Raw genomic sequence first — 22783 nt, forward strand, 5'->3', positions numbered from 1 at the left:
ATTTTGATTGCCCCACTTTCTCAATACAATCCTCCAATCGTGGTATAGGATATAGATCCGCTTTTGTCACCACATTCACCTTTCAATAGTCCACACACAGTCTTTGTGTTCTATCCATTTTTGGTACCAGTACAATAGGTGAACTCCAATTACTGCAACTGGACTCAACAATATCATTTTGAAGCACAAAATCAATTTCCTTCTGTACTTGTGCTAACTTTGGCGGATTTAATCTATGAGGATGTTGATTAATTGAAGATGAAACTGTTACAGAGACATCATGTACAGCTAAATCTGTCCTCCCAAACTTATTTCCACAAATAGCTTTGAGTGATTACAATTGCTTTTCCAAACCACTTTGACATTTGTCTGGAAGGTAATTCAATATTACGTTTAAGTTTTCAAGTATTCCCTCATTATCCGATTTGATTAGAGGAAAATTAATTTCAGAGTCTTGCATTTCTACCTCTTTCCCATTATCTACCACCATTAATACCTCCTTTTGGCCCTCTTCCCTGTCAAAGTTCTTTTCAAGCATATTTACTTGACCCACCCTCTGCTTCTTTCTTCTATCTGCAATATTTATTAAATAATTTACTTCAATCAATTCCTTTTCAATCCTGTAAGGCCCACTAAATTTTGTGTTTAATAAGTCATTCAATACTGGTAACAGAACTAGCACTTTCTCTCCAGCAATAAAATTACGACCTTTAGCTTTCTTATCTGCTTTCACTTTCATCATTTGCTGTGATATCTTTAAATGTTCCCTTGCCAACTCACGTGCTCTGTACAATCTCTCTGAAATTTGATACATAATCCAGGACAGTAGTTTCTGGATTTTGACCCTCCAATTTCTCATAAAACAATTTCAGTTGTCCCCTTACCTCATGACCATAAACCAGTTCAAAAAGGCTAAAACCAGTCGATGCATTAGGAGTGTCTCTAATCGCAAATGACAAGAATGGAATTCCTCTATCCTAATCCTGTGGATAATCCTGATGGTACACTCTCATCATAGTTTTTAAAGTTTGATGCCATCTTTCCAAAGCCCCTTGTGACTCCAAATGATAAGTTGTTGACTTAAATTGTTTTATCCCCAAGCTGTTCATTACTTCCTCAAACAGCTGTGACATAAAGTTTGAATCCTGATCTGACTGTATTTCATTAGGTAAACCATATCTTGTAAAAAATTTAGTTAACTCTTCCACAATCTGCGTAGTTGTAATATTTCTCAAAGGTATCCCTTCAGAAAAACTGGTAGGCACATCCATTAGTGTCAGTGAGTACTGATTTCCATTTCTAGTCTTTGGGAGGTGTCCTACACAATCAATCATGACCCTAGTAAAAGGTTCTTCACTTTCTGGTACTGGGGTTAAAGGCGCTGGCTTAATCACTGCTTGTGATTTCCCTATCATGTGGCATTGTTAACTAAGGATGAAATCAGTGCGATAGTGAGAGAGGATATTGGCTCAGGAAATCTAGATGTAGATCCAGCCTGGGTGGAGCTAAGAAGCAACAAAGGGCAAAAAACATTAGCTGGAGTTGTCTATAGGCCTCCAAACAGTAGCAATAAGGTGGGGGATGGGATTAAACAGAAAATTACACATAACAAGGGTACTACAGTAATCACGAGTGATTTTAATCTACACAGAGACTGGGCTAACCAAATTAGCAATAATACTGTGGCAAATGAATTCCTGGAGTGTGTACGAGATGGTTTTTTTAGACCAGTATGTCGAGGAACCAACTAGGGAATAGGCTATCCTAGATTTGGTTTTGTGCAATGAGAAGGGTTTAATTAATAATCTTGTTGTGCAGGTCCTTTAGGGAATAGTGACCATAACATGATAGAATTCTTCATTAGGATGTAAAGTGAAGTAGTCCGATCTGAAACTAGGGTCCTAAATCTTAACAAAGGAAACTATGAAGGTATGAGGTATGAATTGACTAAGATTGTGAACTTCTTTAAAATATATGATGGTGGATAGACAAAGGCTAATATTTAAGGAACAAATGCAACCATTGCAACAGTTATACATTCCTTTTTGGCACAAAAACACAACAGGAAAAGCAGTCCAAACATGGCTAACAAAAGAAATTAAGGATAGTATCAGGTCTAAAGAAGAGTGATATAACGTTGCTAGAAAAGATAGCAAGCTTGAGGATATGGAGAGTTCAGAATTTAGCAAAAGAGGACCAAGAGATTGATTAAAAGGGAAAAATAGAGTATGAGAGTAAACTCGTAAGGAACATAAAAGCAGACAGAAGCTTCTATAACAATGTAAAAAGAAAAAGGTTAGTGAAGACAAATGTAGGTCCTTTACAGTCTAAAACTGGAGAATTTATAATAGAAAACAAGAAAATGGCAGAGCAATTAATAAACTATTTTAGTTTTGTCTTCAGGGAGGAAAACACAAATAACTTCTCAGAAATACTAGGGAACTATGGGTCTGGTGAAAAGAAGGAATTGAATGAAATTAGTCTTACTAAAACAATAGTGCTGGAGAAATTAATGAGACTGAAAACCAATAAATCCCCAGGTCCCGATAAGCTATATCCCAGGGTACAAAAGGAGGTGACCATGGAAATAATGGATATATTGGTTATCATTTTCCAAAATTCTGTAGATTCTAGAACAGTCTGGGCAGACTGGAGGGTGGCAAATGTAACCCCACTATTTGAAAAAAGGAGGGAGGGAGAAAATAGTGAATTACAGATGTGTTAGCCTAACCCCAGTAGTAAGGAAAATGCTGGAGTCTATTATAAAGAATGTGATAACAGGTTACTTAAAAATATCAATGGGATTAGATAAAGTCAACATGGAATTATGATAGGGAAATCATGTTTGACAAACCTACTAGAGTTCTTTGAGGGTCTAACTAGCAGAGTAGATAAGGGAGAACCAGTGGATGTGGTGTATTTGGATTTTCAGAAAGTTTTTGATAAAGTCCCACCTGAGAGGTTAGTGTGTAAAATTAAAGCATATAGGATAGGGAGTAATATGTTGGCATGGATTGAGAATTGGTTAGCAGACAGGAAACAGAGAGGAGGAATAAATGGGTCTTTTTGGGAGTGGAAAGCGGTGACTAGTGATGTACTGCAGGGATTGGTGCTTGGGCCCCAGCTGTTCACAATATATATTAATGATTTGGATGAGGGAACCAAAAGTAATATTTCCAACTTTGCTGATGAACCGAAACTTGGTGGGAATGTGAGCAATGAGGAGGGTGTTAAGAGGCTTCAAGGTGATTTAGACAGGTTGAGTGAGTGGGCAAATACATGGCAGATGTAGTATAACATGGATAAGTGCAAGGTTATACGCTTTGGTAAGAAAAATAGAATGGCAGAGTAATATTTAAATGGTGATAGATTGGGAAATGTTGATGTATAAAGGGACCTGAGTGTCCTCGTACACCAATCACTGAAAGCAAGCAGACAGGTGCAGCAAGCAGTTAAGAAGGCAAATGGTATGTTGGCCTTCATTGTGAGAGGACTTGAGTACAGGAGCAAGGGTGTCTTACTGCAGCTGCACAGGGCCTTGGTGAGACCACACCTGGAGTATCGTGTGCAGTTTTGGTCTCCTTACCTAAGAAAGGATATACCTACCATAGAGGGAATGCAGTGAAGGTTCATCAGACTGATTCCTTGGATGGCAGGATTGTCGTATGAGGAGAGACTGGGCCGACTATCCTGTATTCATTGGAGTTTAGAAGAATGAGAGGAGATCTCATTGAAACGTATAAAATCTTGAAAGGGATGAACAGACTGGATACAGGGATGATATTTCCTCTGGCTGGAGGGTCTAAAACAACGGTCCAGTTTCAGGATATGGGGTAGTCCATTTAGAACTGAGATGAGGAGGAACTTCTTCACTCAGAGGATGCTGAACATTTGGAATTCTCTACCACAGAAGGCAGTAGAGCCCAAATCACTGAATATATTTAGAAGGAAATAGATTTCTGGACTCTAAAGGAGTCAGGGGTATGGGAAGAGCGCAGGAGTATGGCGTTGAATGGAGGATCAACAATGATCATATTGAGTGGCGGAGCAGGCTTGAAGGGCTGAATGACCTACTCCTGCTCCTGTTTTCCGTTTCTATCAGGTATTTTTAGGATGACACTCCACAAGGACCTCACACACTGCCAGTACAAGGGACATCACCATTCACTCTCTCACACACACACCTTCACATCTCCTCCTGGGCTCATAGGCTGCGTAGCTCACGTCCTCATCCCATGCATGTTTCCACTCATCACCCACACAAGTCAGGCATCCTTATCATCTGCCTTGGCATACATTCTGCTCACACTCTCCATTTGTCTTTATAGGAACATAGGAATAGGAGAAGGTCATTCAGCCCGTCGAGCCTGCTCCACCATTCAATACGATCATGGCTGATTGAACACTTCAATGCCTTTTACCCACACTATCCTTATAACCCTTTACATTATGGCTAATCAGAAATCTATCAATCTCTACCTTAAACATGCTCAATTACTGAGCTTCCATGGCTCTCTGGGGTAGAGAATTCCAAAGATTCACAACTGTCTGATTAAAGAAATTTATCCTCATCTCGGTCCTAAGTGGCGTCCCCCTTATTTTGAAATTGTGTCCCCTGGTACGAGATTCCCCAGCCAGGGGAAACATCTGACCTGCATCTACCCTGTCTATTCCTTTAAATAGTTTGTAGGTTTCAACGAGATTACCTCTCATTTTTCGAAACTCTGGAGAATACAGGCCCAGTTTCCCTGATCTCTCTTCATAAGACAGCCCTACCATCCCTGGAACATGGCTGGTGAATTTTTGTTGCACTCCCTCTGTGGCAATAATATCCTTTCTGAGGTAAGGCGACCAAAACTGCACACAGTACTCAAGGTGTGGTTTAACCAGACTTTTATACAATTGAAGCAAGACTTCACTATACTCAAATCCTCTTGCGATAAAGGCTAACATTCCATTAGCCTTCTTAATAGTTTGCTGCACCTGCACATTAGCTTTCAGTGATTTATGGTCAAGGACACCCAAATCCCTTTGTACATCTACACTTTCTAATCTCTTAGCATTTAGGAAATACTCTGCACGTCTCTCTCTTCTACCAAAGTGATAACCTCACATTTTTCTACATTATATTCCATCTGCCATGTTCTTGCCCACTCACTAAGTCTGTCCAAATTCTCCTGCTGCCGTTTTACAGTTTCCTCACAACACACATTCCCAGCTTTGTATCATCCGTGAACTTGGAAATGTTATATTTGGCCCCACACCCAAATCATTGATATACATAATGAACAGCTGGGGCCCAAGTACTGATCCTTGCTGTATCCCACGAGGCACAGCCTGCCAATGCGAGAATGACCCATTTTTTCCTACTCTCTGTTTTCTGCCTGTTAACAAATCCTTAATCCATGCCAGTATATTGTCTCTTATCCTATGTGTTTTTATTTTGTTAATCAACGTCCTGTGGGGGACTTTATCAAAAGCCTTCTGAAAATCCAAGTATACTATATCCATCGACTCTCCTTTATCAATTTTGTTAGTAACATCCTCAAAACATTCCAAGTTCATCAAACATGATTTCCCATTCGCAAATCCATGCTCACTATGCCCAATCAAATCATAATTACCCAAGTATCCATTTATCACATCCTTTATAATAGATTCGAGCATTTTCCCCACGAATGATGTAAGGCTAACAGGTCTGTAGTTCCCTCTTCTCTCTCTCCTTCCCTTCTTAAATAGTGGAGTGACATTTGCCACTTTCCAAACTTCAGGAAAAATTCCAGAATCTATAGAATTTTGGAAAAGGATCACCAATGCTATCACCAATCACTATCTCTATAGCCACCTCTTTCTACACTCTGGGATGCAGAATATCAGGTCCCGGGGATTTATCAACTTTTAGTCCCTTTAATTTCTCCAGTACAACCTTCTTACTTATACTAATTTCTTTCAATTCCGCACTCTCCCTAGTCCCTTGGATCTCTAAATCTGGGAGATTTCCTGTATCTTTCTCAGTGAAAATAAGACATAAAGTAATAATTTAGCTTCTCTGCCATTTCTCTATTTTCCATTATGAGTTCTCCTGAGTTTACTTCCAATGGACCCACATTTGTCTTAGCCAAACACTTCCTTTTTACATACCTATAGAAGCTTTTACAGTCTGTTTTCATGTTTGTTGCTAGATTGCATTCATATTCTACTCCGCCTTTCTTTACCAGTTTCTTGGTCTTCCTTTGCTGTATTCTAAAATCCTTGCAATCCTCAGGTTTACCACTACTTCTGGCAACTTAATAAGCCTTTAATTTTAAATATATGATCCTTAACTTCTTTTGTCAACCACAGTTGACTGACTTTTTTGGGGTTATTGCACCTTGAAGGAATGTATAGGTGCCTTAAGCTATGTAGTAGCTCTTTGAAAACTATCCATTGTCTATGTACAGTCATACCTCTTAATGTATTTTTCCAACCCCCCTCACCCAATTTGTTCCTCATGCCTTCATAATTTCCTTTCTTCAACTTTAACACCCTTGCTTCAGAGTGAACTGCCTCACTTTCAAACATAATGTAAAATTCTATCATATTGTGGTCACTCATCCCTAAAGGTTCTTTTTCAACAAGATTATTAATTAGCCCCTTTTTCAGTACATAATACTAGATTTAAATAGCCTGTCCTCTAGTCAGCTCCTCAACATACTGCTCTAGAAAAGCATCCCTTACACACCCCAGAAACTCATTTTCCACAGCATTAGTGCTCAATTGATTTACCCAGTGTATATACAGGTTGAAGTCGCCCATGACTACTGTATTGCCTGTGCTACATGCTTCTCTCATCTCCAGATTAATACCATGCCCCACATTACCACTACTGTTTGGCGGCCTATAAACAACACCAACCAATGTCTGCTGCCCTTTGCTGTGTCTTAGCTCCACCCAAACAGAATCCACACACTGTTCTTCTGATCTGAGATCCTCCCTTACTAATGCACTGATCGCACCCCTTATTATCAGCACAACTCCACATCCTTTCCCTTCTTGTCTGTCCTTCCTAAACGTCGAATATCTTTGAATATTCAGTTCCCTGTCTTGGTCACCATGCCTCCATGTTTCCGTAATGGCAATTATATCATACCCATTTACCTCCATTTATGCCTTTAGACCTTCTACCTTATTGCGAATGCTGCGCGCATTCAGGTAAAGTGCCCTTAACTTTGTCTTTTTTGACATCATTCCACATTTGAAGCACACTCAATGCTCTGCTTTGTTTCTCCTGCCTTTTGATCTCACTGCTACTTCCTGTTACCAACTTTGCTTTTTTCCAATTTGCGTCATTCCTCAGTGTCCCACCTCCCTGACAAGCTAGCTTAAACCCACCCCAACAGCACTAGCAAATCTCCCTGTGAGTATATCAGTCCCAGTCCTATTAAAGTATCACCCATTCAGCTTGTACAGGTCCCACCTGCCCCAGAACTGGTCCCAATGCCTCAGAAATCTGATACCCTCCCTCCTACACCAGTTCTTCAGCCACGTATTTAATCGATCGATCCTCCTATTCTTATGCTCGCTAGCATGTGGCACAGGGAGTAATCCTGAGGTTACTGCTCTTGAGGTCCTGCTTTTTAATTTCCCCCCTAACTCTCTGAAATCTGCTTTCAGGACCTCATCCCTCTTCCTACTTATGTCGATGGTACCAATGTGAACCACGACTTCTGGCTGACTCTCCTCCCCCTGAAGGACATCCTGCAGCTGCTCTGTGACATCCTTGACCCTGGCACCAGAGAGGCAACACAGCATCCTGGAGTCATGTTTACTGCCGCAGAAATGCCTGTCTGATCCCCTGACAATGGAATCCCCTAACACTATTGCTCTTCCATTCTTCTCCCTCCCTATCCTGTACAGTCGAGCCACCCATTGTGCCACAGGCTTGGCTTTGGCTGCACTCCCCTGAGGAACCATCGCCTTCATCAGCATCCAAGATGGAAAATCAATTAGCAAGCAGGATAGACTCAGGAGACTCCTGCACTACCTGCCTGGTCCTCTTAGACTGCCTGGCGCTCACCCATTCCCTCTCTGGCTGTACGCTTTTGACCTGCAGTGTGACCACCTTTCTAAACGTGCTATCTGCATAGTCTTCTGCCTTGCCGATGCACAATAGTGACTCCAATCGCCGCTCAAGTTCCAAAACCTGGACCTCAAGCTTGTGCAGCTGATGGCACTTCCTACGGATGTGTTTGTCAAGGACATATGGTGCGTCAATGACTTCTCACATATGGCAGGAGGTACACTCCACTTGGTCCAGCTGACCTGCCATCCCGTAACTCTTAAAATTATTTATTATACTTAAGAGTAAGTAGAATGAGTAGAATAAATTACAATTAACTTAACTTACACTAATTTTGTCTTACATTCGTACTTGGGATATGGGCATCACTGGCTAGGCCAGCATTTATTGCCCATTCCTAATTGTCCTTGTTCAGAGGCCATTAAGAGTCAATATGTAGGCCCAGACCAGGTAAGGACATTAGTGAACCAGATGGGTTTTTGTGACAATCAGCAGTGGTTTCACAGTCATCATCAGACTTTTAATTCTGGATTTTTTATTGAATTCAAATTTCAAGATCTGCAATGGTGGGATTCAAAACCAGGTTCCCGAGCGTTACCCTGGATCACTGGAATACTAGTCCAGTGACAATACCATTATGCCACCGCCTCCCCCTAACTTTATTTCACTTTGATTTGATTTAACTTTATTTCCCTATTGCTAGTATTCCTTACTGCAATCCAAGTAGCTACTTCTTTATAAATGATACGTTTTTCTAGTTTTAAACTATTTAAACACACTCCCTAACAGCAGCTTCTTACAAACCAATGAACTCACAGTTTTCCTGTGATGTCACTCCTGGATTTTTTTTCAAACTCAGCTGACTGCCCAAGCGGAGGTTTCCCTCACAGTCCAGCTGTCTCTGCCCCCGGAAGGTGAGCCTAGCCCTGTATTTATCCGCTGCCCTAGTAGAAGTGTCCTTTGCAGGTCTGGCTGTCTTCGCTCCAGGAAGGACAAGCTTGCACAAATGGGAGGGAGAGGTCCCAAACCACAGGGGGTGGGGGGTGGGACGTGGTGTGGGGTGGTGGGGGGTGGTGTGGAGTGGGAGAAATGAAGGCACTCACTCCCTATGAGGAGTGTACCATCACACTGCCCAGAAAAGACATGGACTGTGCCTGTGGCAATGGTGAGGTCAGCGGTGCACACCCAAGTGAGGACCCTACAGCAGCTCATCCGTCAGACAACCATACTGTGAATGCATTGTCGTATCTTCCAGTCACCTGCCATGCACAAATTATTTCTACTTTCTTTCAAAAGCACCTCTGGAAAGCATCTGAGGCCATCAGGAAGCCAGGCCCTCATCTCCAGCAATGAGGACACCTCAGATGAGAAACCAGAGGATAGAACCATAGGAGAACTGTCACAACACTCACCACTTCCTCCACCAGTGCGGAGACACACACATTTGTGGGACCTAGTTCTAGAGCACCCTTGGGGTCACAATGTGTTGAGCACAGCACAGAATCTGGTCCATAGCAGGAGGAGGCAGGGACATCGAAGGTAGCTGGCACTTAGAGGACTGTTGGAGGCCAGAAGTTTGCTGAGATCGAGTCAGATGATGAGCCTCTGGCTTGGTCCTAACTCAGTCGGTGGAGCAGCAGTGACAATCACAGGAACATCAGAAAGGTTTGCCAGCTGCATTCCTCAGATTTCAATGTATGATGGAGGAGTCCATTTGCATTCAGTTTGAGATAATATCGCCGGCGCGCCATTGCACTGAGGTCAACAGTGATAGGATGGTGGCTGCCATGGAGACCTGGGTCAAGGACATAGGTCCTGCATTGCTCCAGGAGCTGCATTCATCAGTGTAGGCACTGGTGACATCAGCGGTTATGTGAGAGGGGGTGTGGGGTATCTTGATCTCACTCTAGCTGCCCCATCTCCTCATTGAGTCATCCAGGGGCTCTTGGGTACCCATAGGGATGAGGAGCTGCAGCTGGACACACCAGCCAATCCCAATCCCCTCTTCCTGTGACCCCCATCAGCTCCAGCTCCACAGGCCGAGGAGGGTGCACCTGTCCTACAGCAGGAGACTCAAAGCAGGCCGGAGCCTCTGGGTCTCAGCCCTCCAGAAGATGCCCGCTAAAGTCATCACAGACAACAGGCCATAGCAGTCAGCAGACTGTCTCCACCTCTACTGTAGATGTCGGAATGCACCAACACCTAGAAGTAGGGTTAGGAAAATAAAGAAATATTAGCAGCATGATGGTGGCATGGGATTTAACCATATTTATATAATTTTCACCAATATAAATAGAATCACACCCATTTCACATCTCCTCTTGTGTATGAGCTGTGTAGTTGCCAATCAGGTGTGACATCATGGTCCCTCTTGCCACTTATCGCAGATGTCGTTATCCTATACCTCTGTTCGATGTTGTGTGCTTCCGTATCACCACAGTGTGTGCCCGCCCCCTCTCAGATCACTTCCAACATCAGTGGTGCCTCTTCCTCAATGTAAAGTGTAATTGTGGAAGGAACCTCGTTTACATGCTTTGTTGGGTCATGTCATGTTCATTCTTGGCTGTGGAAGATTGAGGCTGAGGTGTTCACCCATCTCATCTGCATTATTGAAAGGTGAAGGTGTAGTATACAAGGAGAGATGGAGAAGGGTTATATATCCATCTACTCTCTGTCATCTGGCAGGATTTTCAAGTCCACTGTGAGTCCACTGAAGATTGTAGAGCAGCTCCTGCCTCCACTAGGCTGCTGTGGCAACTGGGATGCTGGAGAGATGCTTGAAGAGGCAGCACCATCTGATGTCTGATGCTGGGACTCTCTCCTCCAGCTAGCACCTCATCTCAGCAAGGACACTGGCAAGCAAGAGAGATAGCAATGTTGGTATTCATGTGGGCCCATGATGGAGAGCACTCGTCCAAGAGGATACTCACTACAACTTGTCACCCTCCTCAGTGGGGCCCTGGAAAGAGCCACTCACATAGAAGTTAAGAGCTGTGGTGACTTTCAGAGCCATTGGCAATGGATGTCCTCCCAGTCCCCATGGTGTCAACTCCTGCAAAATGTGTTAGATGTGAGTCACCAGGTTCCTGGACATGTTGGTGTTGGCTGCATTGGGCAAATCATCCCAGATTTGTACTAAGTGCGGCAGAGGGTGGGAAAATGGAAGTTTTATCCTTCAGTCACAATGGCAGCTTTTCACACCATATTGTCCCAATCCCGATTCATTAATTATGCATTCCTTGGAAACATGTTGTTTCGATGGCGGGTTCTGATCCGCCCGCCATACCATCACCCTGTCGCTTCATCACTCTGGGCGCCATATTTAAAGTGCAGTCGGGCACACACCTCTCAGTGCTTCCAGCCCAGGCTGCTGCAAAGGAGACATTGGCCCAAGACTGAAGCCACCCGGTTTAATGATGTGTTCATCAAGCACCTTTTGGATGCAGTGGAGGCCCGCCTTGATGTCCTCTACCCCCATCTGGCCACAGCATGGGCAGCAACATCACCAATCCAGCCTGGGAGGTGGTGGCAGTGGTGGTCAGTGTCAATGCCCTGCAAAAGAGGACAGCCACCCAGAACTGAAAAAGGATGAATGATCTCCTCCGTTCCGCCAGGGTAAGTCACTCTTCTCATCACTCTCAACTCACACACTCACAAACCCATCACACATTCACAGGGCCCTCAGTCACTACCAATTCAAGGGGTCATCACCATTCACTCTCTCTCACACATACCTTCATTGTCCTCATCCTGTCCATGGGACCGGTCACCAGACATACTTATCATCTGGCCTGGCAGGCATCCTACTTACACTCTCTCCATCTCTATTCATACAGGACAAGCTGGCACACAACAAGAGGGAGAGTTCGCAGACCAGTAGAGGAATGCTTGAAATCAAAGTTGTCACAGACTTTGAAAATAGCGCCATTCAGCTGGCCGGCAAGGATCTGGATAGTTCGTGTGCTGACGGTGAGTTCGTTGCAGCTCTACCAATTGAGGATCCAGCAGTGAAACTTCCATCAGATAACCATGCTGTGAGTGATGTGTCCTGTTCTGCAGTCCCCTGCCATCCACTAATTATCTCTCCTTGCTTTCACAGGCACATCTGGGAAACAACCAATGGAATCCATGGCCCAGGGCCTCCAAGCAAGACCTGAAGAAAACTCTGAAGAGGAATCTGAAGTCACCTTCCTTGAAGCCCTGTCACAGCGCTCACCCCATACCCTCCACCAGCGCAGAGCCACACACTTCCATGGGACCTAACTTTAGCGTAGCTTCGGGATCACAATCTGGTGAGCACATCGCGCTGTCTGATCCACAGCAGCTGGCGGCAGGGACTTCCCAGGTGTCCGGCACTCAGAGGACTGCTGGAGGCCAGAAATTTGCTGAGTCCAAGATGGATGACAAGCCTCTGGATTCAGTCATATCTTATTTGCTGGAGCTGCAAAGGCCAGTTTGGGAACATCAGGAAAGGATGCCTGTTGCACCCTTCAGATTGCAAAGCACGATGGAGGAGTCCGTCCAAAATCAGGCTGAGGTGATAGCACCGGCATGCCAATGCACTGAGGTCAATGCTGGTAGGATGGCGGCCACCATGGAGACCTTGGTCCAGGGCATCGCCCCTGCACTGCAACGCTGGCTGAACTCCATGGATGACGTCAACAGTGTCAATGCGAGAAGGGTGTGGAGCAGTTCAACCTCACTCCAACTACCCCTTCTCCTCAAGGAGTCAGCCAGAGGCTCTCAGGCTGCCGTAGGGAGGAGGATCAGCAAGTGCATAACCCAGGGCCATCCACCCAGGTGACCTCAGGAGCACCTGTCCCATCCGAATCCCCTCTTCCTGTGACCCCAGCAGCTACAGCTCCACAGGCTGAGGAGGGTGTCACTGCTGCAGGACCCTGAAAGCATGCTGAGGCCCTCTAGGTCTTGGCCCTTCAGAGGATGCCCACCAAGGTCATCACAGACAAGGCATAGCAGTCAGCAAGCTGCCTCCACCTCTGCAGTGGATGTCGGGGAGCACCGAGACATAGCGGCAGGGTTAGGAAGGTTAAGAGGATGTAACTCTTTCAAGTACAAACACGTTTCCATCTCTTTCAGATGAAGTTACATTGTTTCATAGTTTGCCATTGTGAGATTTGAACTCTTGATCTTGGGGTTACAAACCCAGTACCATAACCACTTGGCTATTTAGGCACAGTCTGGGCATGGGTATTAATCACTTGAACATACTGTTCATTATTGTAAATAAACTCCCAAGAATGTCTCCTTGCTGATGGCTCCTTGTACTGATGAGCAGTGTTCGTGTCACTCAGATATGAAACCGCGGTTCCTGCACAAGATAAAGGCAGGTGTCTCAGTCCAGGGCCTCTTCCCTGTGCTTTGTGCAGCCTTCAGACCAAAGTGATGGTCTGGCCTCACACTCGCTGGACACATTACTGATGCTTGCACCTCGATGGTGCTGGTCATTGCTGCCACAGCCTAGTGGGCAAGCGTCACAGAATTCCGTCATTCTCTCTGTGTGCTCTCAGCACCTTTGAGGTGGGGCTGGCTCCCATCTCGCCAGCATCTGTGACCAGTGATGCTGTGTTCCTGAAGGGGTCAGGTGCTGAAGACAGACAAAGGATCTGGTGCATTTAAAGTTTCACAGCTGCGTTTCCATGATATGACCCTGATCACAGAGCGCAAGTGAGCTGCCCTCGGCCAGACAGGAGTCAGACATTCACAGACGCTATGTGAAGGTCTATGGAGTGTCCTCACTGCTTGTTGTCATCATCCTCCATGATTCTAGCAGCTATGATGGCCTCCTGAACAAGACTGCATTGTCTGGCCAGTGTGAAGGCCTCCTCGCTGTCATCATTGCCTTCGTGGACATCCTTACCCTCATCCTCATTGGAGGAGACCTCCAGCTCCTCCTCAGCCAGCTCCTCTCCCTGTTGCAGCACCAGGTTGTAAAGGGCGCAACAGGCAACATGATGCCTGACACCCTCGCTGGACTATATTGCAGGGATCCAGCAGACCGCTCCAGGCACCAGAACCTCATTTTCAGCATCCCAATGGGTTTTCTCAACCAAGTTGCGAGTTGCAGCATTATACCTTCTCTCTGCTGCAGTCTGAGGCCAACGCATGGGTGTCATCAGCCATGGCCTCTGCAGGTAGCCCTTGTCCCCTGCAGCTTCTGTGGACCCTGGAAGACATCAGGGATCAGTGACCGACAGAATATAGGAGCCATGGGCACTCACTGGAAACCGTGCACAGACCTTTAGAATGTGTTTGTGGTGGTCACACAAGAGCTGCATATTCAGCAAATGGTAGCCCTTGTGGTTGATGTAGTTGACTGCTTGTTGCGACAGAGATCTGAGTGCCACGTGAGTATAATCAATGACGCCCAGCACCTGTGGAAAACCTGAGATCTGGGCAAGTCCAATCACTCTTGCATCCTGGCTGTCCTGGTCCTGGGCGAAATGCACAACGTTGTGTGCCCTCGCAAAGGTGACATCTGTGACCTAATGGATGCACTTGTGGGTGGAAGCTTGTGATTTCCACAGAAGTCACCTGTGGAGCCCTGAAAGGAACCACTGGCATAAAATTTGAGCGCCGCAGTCACTTTCAATGGCTATGGGCAGTGGATGCCCTCCATGTCCCCGTGGCGCCAAATCCTGCAACAGCTGCAGATGTGACTCACCAGTTCCCTGGACATGCGCAGTGTTCCGTGATACTGGTTCTTGGTCATCTGCAGGAACGAAAGGTGGTGTCTATAGACCCTGGGTGTCTCTAGGTGCCAACCAACGATGGCTGACTGTGGCCCTTCAGTGGTGCGTGTGCAAGCCCCAGCCTCTTCTTTCTGAGGTGATGCTCCTCTCTCTGCTCAGCCAAGCACCTCTGTCACTCTCTTTTCCTTCATCTCAGCTCTTTGCATTCTTCAAGGCATACAGCTAGTTCACCAGGCTCCATGCTCCTGATGTATTCCTTCTGCATGATGAAATGGAGTTGTGTGTGTTAGCTTGGGTTTACTAAGAACCTGTCTTGGTTAAGTCTGAAGGTTCCTTAACACATCCTAGAGCGTGCTGGCCACCACTTGGATGGCCAGAGTTTAGTGCGCTGCATGGCTGCCCGAAACCCCAACTTCCTCTGCCCCATTCTACCTGACTGATTGGCAGCAACTTTGCCCATTGGACTGCATGCTGTGCTCTCAGCTCAGGCACAGACATTCTCCTAACCCACACTGCAAGGCTACACTTGAACCATGAGGGAAACTGGTCCAAACCAGAATGACTACGAGCAGATCCACCAGTCACTGCTCCATGGCTAGCTTTAGCAATGTTCTGCAGTCCACTAAAATGCTCGCAGATAAGCTACAGGCCCGATTCCAATCATGTCAATGTGGTGGTGCCTGAACTATCTCAACTGCGGAGGAATGGTTTCTCTAATGCATGGCTGCTTCATTCCACCCTACCCCGCATGTGCTTGAGCATCACCATCAACTGCAGGGTTGCCCTTAACCCTCCCAACTTGCCTCAGCCGGAGGGCAGCCCTTGACTTTCCTAACTCACCTCAACCACAGGGCAGCCCTTGCATCACCCCAACCTGCCTCAACTGCAGTGCAATGCTTGCTGCCCCCCAACTCACCTCAAGTGCAGGGCAGCCCTTGCCCTCCCATGCATCTCAACCTTGAAGTCCAAAAGGTGACCCTCACGAGCGCTGCACAACGTTATTGTGCACTCACCCCCCCCCGTTCCCCTGGAAGTGCAGCCCGCCATGTGGATGTCTTATATATGCTGTTGTGAAACGCGTCGGCATGATTTGTATTTGGATGATCCAACGTGGGGTGATGATTCCAGCAGGATGGGCTTATAAGAATATGCAGATGTCTTACAATGAGGTTCCCGATGTCTGACGGTTGGAAATGTGGCTCTCCATTGATGGACTGAGCAGAGAATTGCAAACTGGTTTAATGATGTCGTGAAGCTGATTTTTGGCCTTCTTGCCATGTTGTCTGCTCACCCACTGAAAACGCCCGATGCCAACAGGCATAGAAAATTCCACCCATTGTCTCTCGCTCACCTGCAGAAAAGACATGTGTGTTCTGTACACCCTTGTTCTTGAGAGCATCCCATGCACAACATTTCTGTGAGCCTCATCTTCTGCGCCAGGAGGGGGCCTTGCTGCCAATTACTCATGAGGGTGAAGCTCCTCCCTTTGGCAAGCCTTGCGCCTCTGTTGCAATTTTCTCTGCCTTCTCTTCTGCCTGTAAGTGATTATGCAGGCAGCAATAAATCCAGCATCCATCTTGCTGAACGTCTCCTCACTGTAGCATCAATGAGAAACAGACAAGAGTCAACATGAGCCTCCAGAAGTGCTATTTCTGTCACTGACTAATGAGTGACTGCGGGTTCAAGGACTTGGCTCCAGTGTTGTCACTTATTCGCCACTGAGATCCTGGCTAACGCAAGATACGCATCAAGGTGCTCCTCCTCCTCCAAACCACCCCTTTACATGACCAACTGCTGTAAGATTACTTTGGCCAGGCACTTGGATGTTCTGCTTTCAGACCAGGTGCTGGGACCCTCATTCACTGCACTCTAAGACTACACTCTTTGGAATACACATGAGGGCTCATGTTTAGTGAGGAACTATGATTATTTGAGGCGCTGCTGAGTTGTCTCATGTGTGAATCTGCCAGTGCCAAAATTCTGAGCTCCCGCTTTAAAGAAACATCTGTAGCTTGACCAGTTGCCCAATTGCTCCGGACCTCATTATTGCTCTGGGTATTTTCCATACTGGGAGCAAGGGGTTAATGCAAGGAAACCAATTAGTGGCACTATTCTTGATTAGTCTCACATGAATGCACTTCATTGCTTCATTCTCCTGATTGGCTGCATTGTTATTTAAAGGCTCCTGACATGGCTCAGCTGTGCATCTCTCCTAATTTGGGAATACACAGTTCAGTTGGATGCCCCTTTAATCAGCACCCCATTCCTCCAAATGGCCCCAGAGCCCTCACTAGCAGAGTTTTTTCTCACTTTTATTTTGTACTGCACAATCGCTTCAGGTTGCAAGATGGTGGTGCCTGAAGTCTTACAACCAGACCAGCTTGGACCCTCCCTGTGTGACTATGGAGATCCCTCCCATCTTTCTGGGAGAGCATGCTGTTCAGGTTTCCCTCCCCCCAGTACCTCTCAAGCCTCTCCCTGCAAATCTTGATCCCATTGTGATTGTGGTGGATAACCCTGTGTAACGCCCCCCGAGTCGATTGAGGTGGATATGCCTATACCCATGAGTATCTTACCCTCCCTCACTTGAGATCTATTGCACAGTGAAATATAGAGACCCTCCCCCCTCCCCACCATGAGACTTTTGAATGCCTCTACACTACCTTTTACCTATCTATAGGCTGCAGAGGCCACCCCTGACCGTCAGTGTGCCATCTGCAGCCCAGTATTATGCCAGAAACGCCCCAGATTGAAGGGTCTGATGTTACGACCACGTCCTGCACACAATATGATGGGCACGATTAACACTGGACTGACATGCCCACCCCTCCCTGGACTGGGACAAGGACAGTCTTTGCAAGGTCACCAATGTAAACTGAAGTGCTTCTTCACTCCGCCATCCTCCCATTCTGGCCCCCCTCACTAATGTCCCTCTGTAAAACATTCTTCCCCATCTGCTCCCGGAGAATGCTCCCACCCCCCCCAATTATTTGTCTGAGTGCAACCTTCGCCATTCTTCCCGCTCCCCCAGTTGAGCCCTTGCCATGCAGCCCCTTGCCTTGCCTTTGTCCACTTTTGCTCCCTGCCCCCAGTCAAGCCCTGGAGTTACAGCACATTACAAGCCACCCCCACCTTAATGCTGGTCTGGTAGGTAGAGCCTTGTCTGTGACACCCCCTTGAAAGCAACGTGGTGCTGCCTGTGAAGCCTGGCGCTGAGTCCGAGGTGCTGCATGCGCTGCTCAATGCAAGGTTGGCGAATGAACCTTGAAGCAATGAGCAAAGTGCAGGTCGCCAGGTGCACATCGCTTATACACGGTTGCAAAATACGTCGGCCTAATTTGACGCAACGTGACCTATTGATCCAGCATGAGGGGATTTGATTCCAGCGAGCAGCCAATGTAATGAGTATGGTTGACACTTCACTACAATACTGTTGCATTGTCAGAAGAGTGCCTTTTCTATGAAACTTTAAGCCAAAGCCTCAGCCAACTGCGTAGGTAAATATAAACAATCACATAGCAGTGGTCAAAGATAAGTAGGGTACCTGTGCCAACATTTACCCCTCAACCAACACCAACAAACAGGTGAACCCAATATACATCTCTTTCAGGTTGTGGGACCTTGTGTTGGTTGTTTTTTTTAAAAAAAAATCATTTAAGAGATGTGGATGACACAGAGAGGTCAGCATTAAATGCTTATCCCTATTTGCCATTGAAAGTGGTGGCAAACCATCTTTTTGAATATAACTGAATGGCTTGCTTGTCATTTCAGAGGGCAACTGCATTGCTGTTGGTCTGGAGTTACATATAGGCCAAATAGGCAGATTTCCTTCCCTAAAAGATATCAGTGAACTATTTTAGATTTTTAATGACAATCCTGTAGTTTCATTGTCACCAGTATTGATGCTAGCTTTTTATTCTGGATTTAATTAATTGAATTTAAACCCCCTCAATTGCCATGGTGGGATTTGAACTCTTGACTTTGAATTATTAGTCCAGATTTCTGGATTACAGTCTAGTAACCTTTTTTAAAATTCATTTATGGGATGTGGGCATCACTGGCTAGGCCAGCATTTATTGCCCATCCCTAATTGTCTTTGCGAAGGTGGTGGCGAGCTACCTTCTTGGACTGCTGCAGTCCATGTGGTGTAGGTACATCCACAATGCAGTTAGGGAGGGAGTTGCAGGATTTTGAACTGCAATGTATTTCCAAGTCAAGGTGATGTGTGGCTTGGAGGGAAACTTCCAGGTGGTGGTGTTCCCATGTGTCTGCTTCCCTTGTCCTTCTAGATGGTAGCGGTTGTAGGTTTGGAAGGTGTTGTCTGAGGAGCCTTGGTGAGTTACTGCTGTGCATCTTGTAGGTGGTACACACTGCTATCACTGTGCAACAGTGGTGGAGGGAGTGAACGATTGTGGAAGGTGTACCAGTCAAGTGGGTTGCTTTGTCCTGGATGATATCAAGCTTCCTGAGCGCTGTTGGAACTGCACTCATCCAGGCAAGTGGAAAGTACACCCCTACTTCTGACCTTATGATGGAAGGAAGGTCATTGATAAGGCAACTGAAGAAGGTTGGAACCTAGAACACTAGGTTCCCTAAGGAACTTCTGCAATTATGTTATGGTCTGGAACTGAGATGATTGACCTCCAACAACCACAACAATCTTCCTTTGTGCTAGGTGTGATTCCAACATAACCACTATACTACCATAAACCCATATTTGCCCAGTTAAAGACAATGACTACCCTTGAAAAGTAATTCATTGGATGCATTATGTTTCAGGATGTCTGGAGAACAATTCCTTCTTATACCAAAGGCTAGTTGTGAGGAACTCTATAAATCGTTATGTCTCCAAAAGTGAGGGTATCTGTTCAATTGCCTTAGCTTTTCCAGCCTCTCTGCTCATTCTGTCCTTCCTCAGCCACCCCTACCTCAGCTCCAGCCTACTCCACTTTGCTTCTCCCTTATTTCTGTTCACGCTTAACCTGTCTCATTGCACCCAACCTATGGGCCACTCAAACACGTCTCCTTGGCTTAATAACACAATCCCTCTGCTCCAACACTGTATTCCCCTTTCAAAACTACAGTCATTGAGCTGAGAGTAGCTCACACTTTTTCCAGGTTACTTCCAAAATATTCATAAAGTTACTTACTCTTGGAGAAAGTCCATTATTAGACCCTGGAAAGTTGAATAAAATGTTTCTTACCAACAATAACATGGACTTACAAAAATTTCTAATTGAACTGCAGAGCTATATTCGGTTGGCCTAACGGAAGTCTCACCCACCAGTTGGAGAACTGATGGGGAATTCCCATCAATTCCATAGGGGAGGCCTGACGGTTTTCAGTGCCTTTCAATGTCCACTCAGAAGCCGGCAGCTCTCCATTGCTCTTCTGTGCCACTGGGAGCAGTGGCAGCTGCCAACAATGCATCCACCAGAGGCCTAGCATTAACAAGGAACCCCAGGCCATAGGTGAGTAAGGGAGGAATGAGGATCACGGGCTGGAGGGTCATGGGAGAGGTGGGGTTGGGGGCATTGAAGGCAAGAGCAGGGGGGTGGATCCCTCGATGCTGGGTCCACTAAGTGCAATGGGGGATCTTGCCCAGGAAGCCGCTGGCAAACCCAATAGGCTGCCTTTGAGAGGTCTGGGCAAACAGTGTGCCTCCCGTTTAATTCTTAAGCCAGTACTAAATTGTGGTGGATTCAGGGATAATGAATCTCAATTGGCTCATTAATGAGCCTAATTGATATACCACCACCCCGAGCTGGGAATCCCACGTCAGCCACTTCTGCCCTCTGACTGAAGCTGGGGAAGTTTTACTGTCACTGGGAGGCTGATGTGGGGCCTCTCCAGCAATTAAGCGGACACGGTTGCCATGGTTTCCGCCGTGCATTAAATCCGGCCCATAGTTCTTAATTGCCTGCTGGATCTTAATTTATTCTTATCTGATTTTAATTGTCTCCGTACACTACCATATGGTATTTAAGAACTGTGGACTTATTTAGGGTTAACAAATCCATTTACATTTCAGCAAATCACTTGCTGACAACAGTATGTAATTTAATATTTGCCAGCTGCTTTAAGCAATGGATTGATTTCTCAAACTAGTGACGGATTTTTAAGAGAAAAAAATACAAGCTTCCAACTGTGCTAATACCTAGTGTGTTTCTAAGGAAGTCAGAAGAGTGATCACTCCCCATACTCCATGTTTTCTTTCTAGTTTGTTTACATTAAGCCCATGTGGACAACATTCTGTTTTTTCTTAGTCTTACCTTCTATTTTAGCACATAACCAACAGCTGATTCCACAATTATGAATAGCCAGTTTGGCCTTCTAGTCTGGTTGCCTTTTGATAGGGTCAACTAATGGGCATGCAAAGTCCGGAACACTTCTAAAATCAAATGGAAACAAAAGTTTGCACTCCCACCCCACCATGCACTATTCTCCAATACCTTAAACCCAGTGTTTCACATTTTCTTCCATCAAATATTCAAGAGCATTACTTGTGTTTAACCCTTTAATGAATGGGTCTGTACACAGATTTAAATGACTGCTATACTAGCATATTGATGCTTAACATATTAGTATGACATTCTTCTGTTCATTCTTTTGTCAGCAGTATTAACTTGTTTACTTTAGAGTTAGGGCTGGAAACAAGTGTTCGCTCAGTAATATTGCAAACAACTTCTAGGCTTTAGTTACTTTCTTAGTTTTGGGTTTCAACCATGCAGTTATAAAAAATACACAAAGCACTTTAATACTCTAGAGAATTTTAGCTTCTGGTTTCTGGAGACTCAAATAGCATTTATACTCAATAGCTCCTTATTGATTCAAAGGGTGGCACCTAGGTACCCTGCTTGAATTAAGGAAGAACTGCTCTTTTTTCAGGAGATCTTCATGATCCATTTATTTATTAACAACTGTCTCGCAAATATTATGATCCAAAATTTAACTTGCTACAGAGTGCTCTATAAGGCATCTCTACATATTGGTTTGTACATGGACATCTGTCAGTGGCTTAAGAGTTCTTTTCCCCAATTTTTTCACTTGTGCAATAGCTGTGGCTTAGCGGTAGTACTCCTGCCTCTGAGTTTGAAGTTTGTGTGTTTAAATCCCACTCCAAGGGAAAAATCTAGAAGCTGACACTAATGTGCCCTCTTTCAGATGAAATGTTAATCTGCAGCCCCGTTTAGATCGCTGTAAAAGATTCCATTTCACTAATTGATTGAGGAGCAGGGAAGTTATCTTTAGTCTCTTGGCCAATATTTATCCCTCAACCAACACCACTAAATTATCTTAGATTATCTGGTCATTATCACATTGCTGTTTGTGGGAGCTTGCTGTGCACAAATCAGCTACTGCATTTCCCACATTACAATGGTGACTTCAGTTGCAAAAGTAATTTGTTGGCTATAAAGCACGTTGGGATACCTTGAGGTCATGAAAGGCACTATATAAATGCAAGTCTTTCTTTCTTACTCACCTGAACATATTGATTTCTGCCCACGTTCCATCTTGTAGATGACATTTATCCTTTGGTACCTCATCAAAGTGATTGTTCTTTGTTTGCAAACTTTGACCATAAATACCAGCAGGTTATTCACAGTGGCAATTACTTCTTTTCTCACCCAATTCTTATGTGAACTTTCCAGCACCATTTATGGTATTATTATAATTTAAATTTGGGATGTGTCCTGTAACAGCACAGTAGCCACTTCAGAAACCAGGAGTCACCGCAAAACTGAATCCCTTCAGTAAAATCTGTGGCCGGTTAAAAAAATTAGAGCATCTGGCAACAGTCAGAATAGTGGACAAGTACAATTCAGCCTAGTGACTTAAATATCTCTGACTGAATTTATGCAAAGTTTGGAAGTAATCAGTCAACTGGATTAAATCCAAGAACTTATACTTCTCAGTGATAATCTTCATTCTAGCTGTTCAGAGTTTACGCATGAGCCCAAAGAGAGCATCTTTCGAAGAATTCTGAAGAATTGGTAAAAGTAGGTGTGGCCTG

This window comes from Carcharodon carcharias, chromosome 4 (genome assembly GCF_017639515.1).
Source record: "Carcharodon carcharias isolate sCarCar2 chromosome 4, sCarCar2.pri, whole genome shotgun sequence".
NCBI classification, from domain to species: Eukaryota; Metazoa; Chordata; class Chondrichthyes; order Lamniformes; family Lamnidae; genus Carcharodon; species Carcharodon carcharias.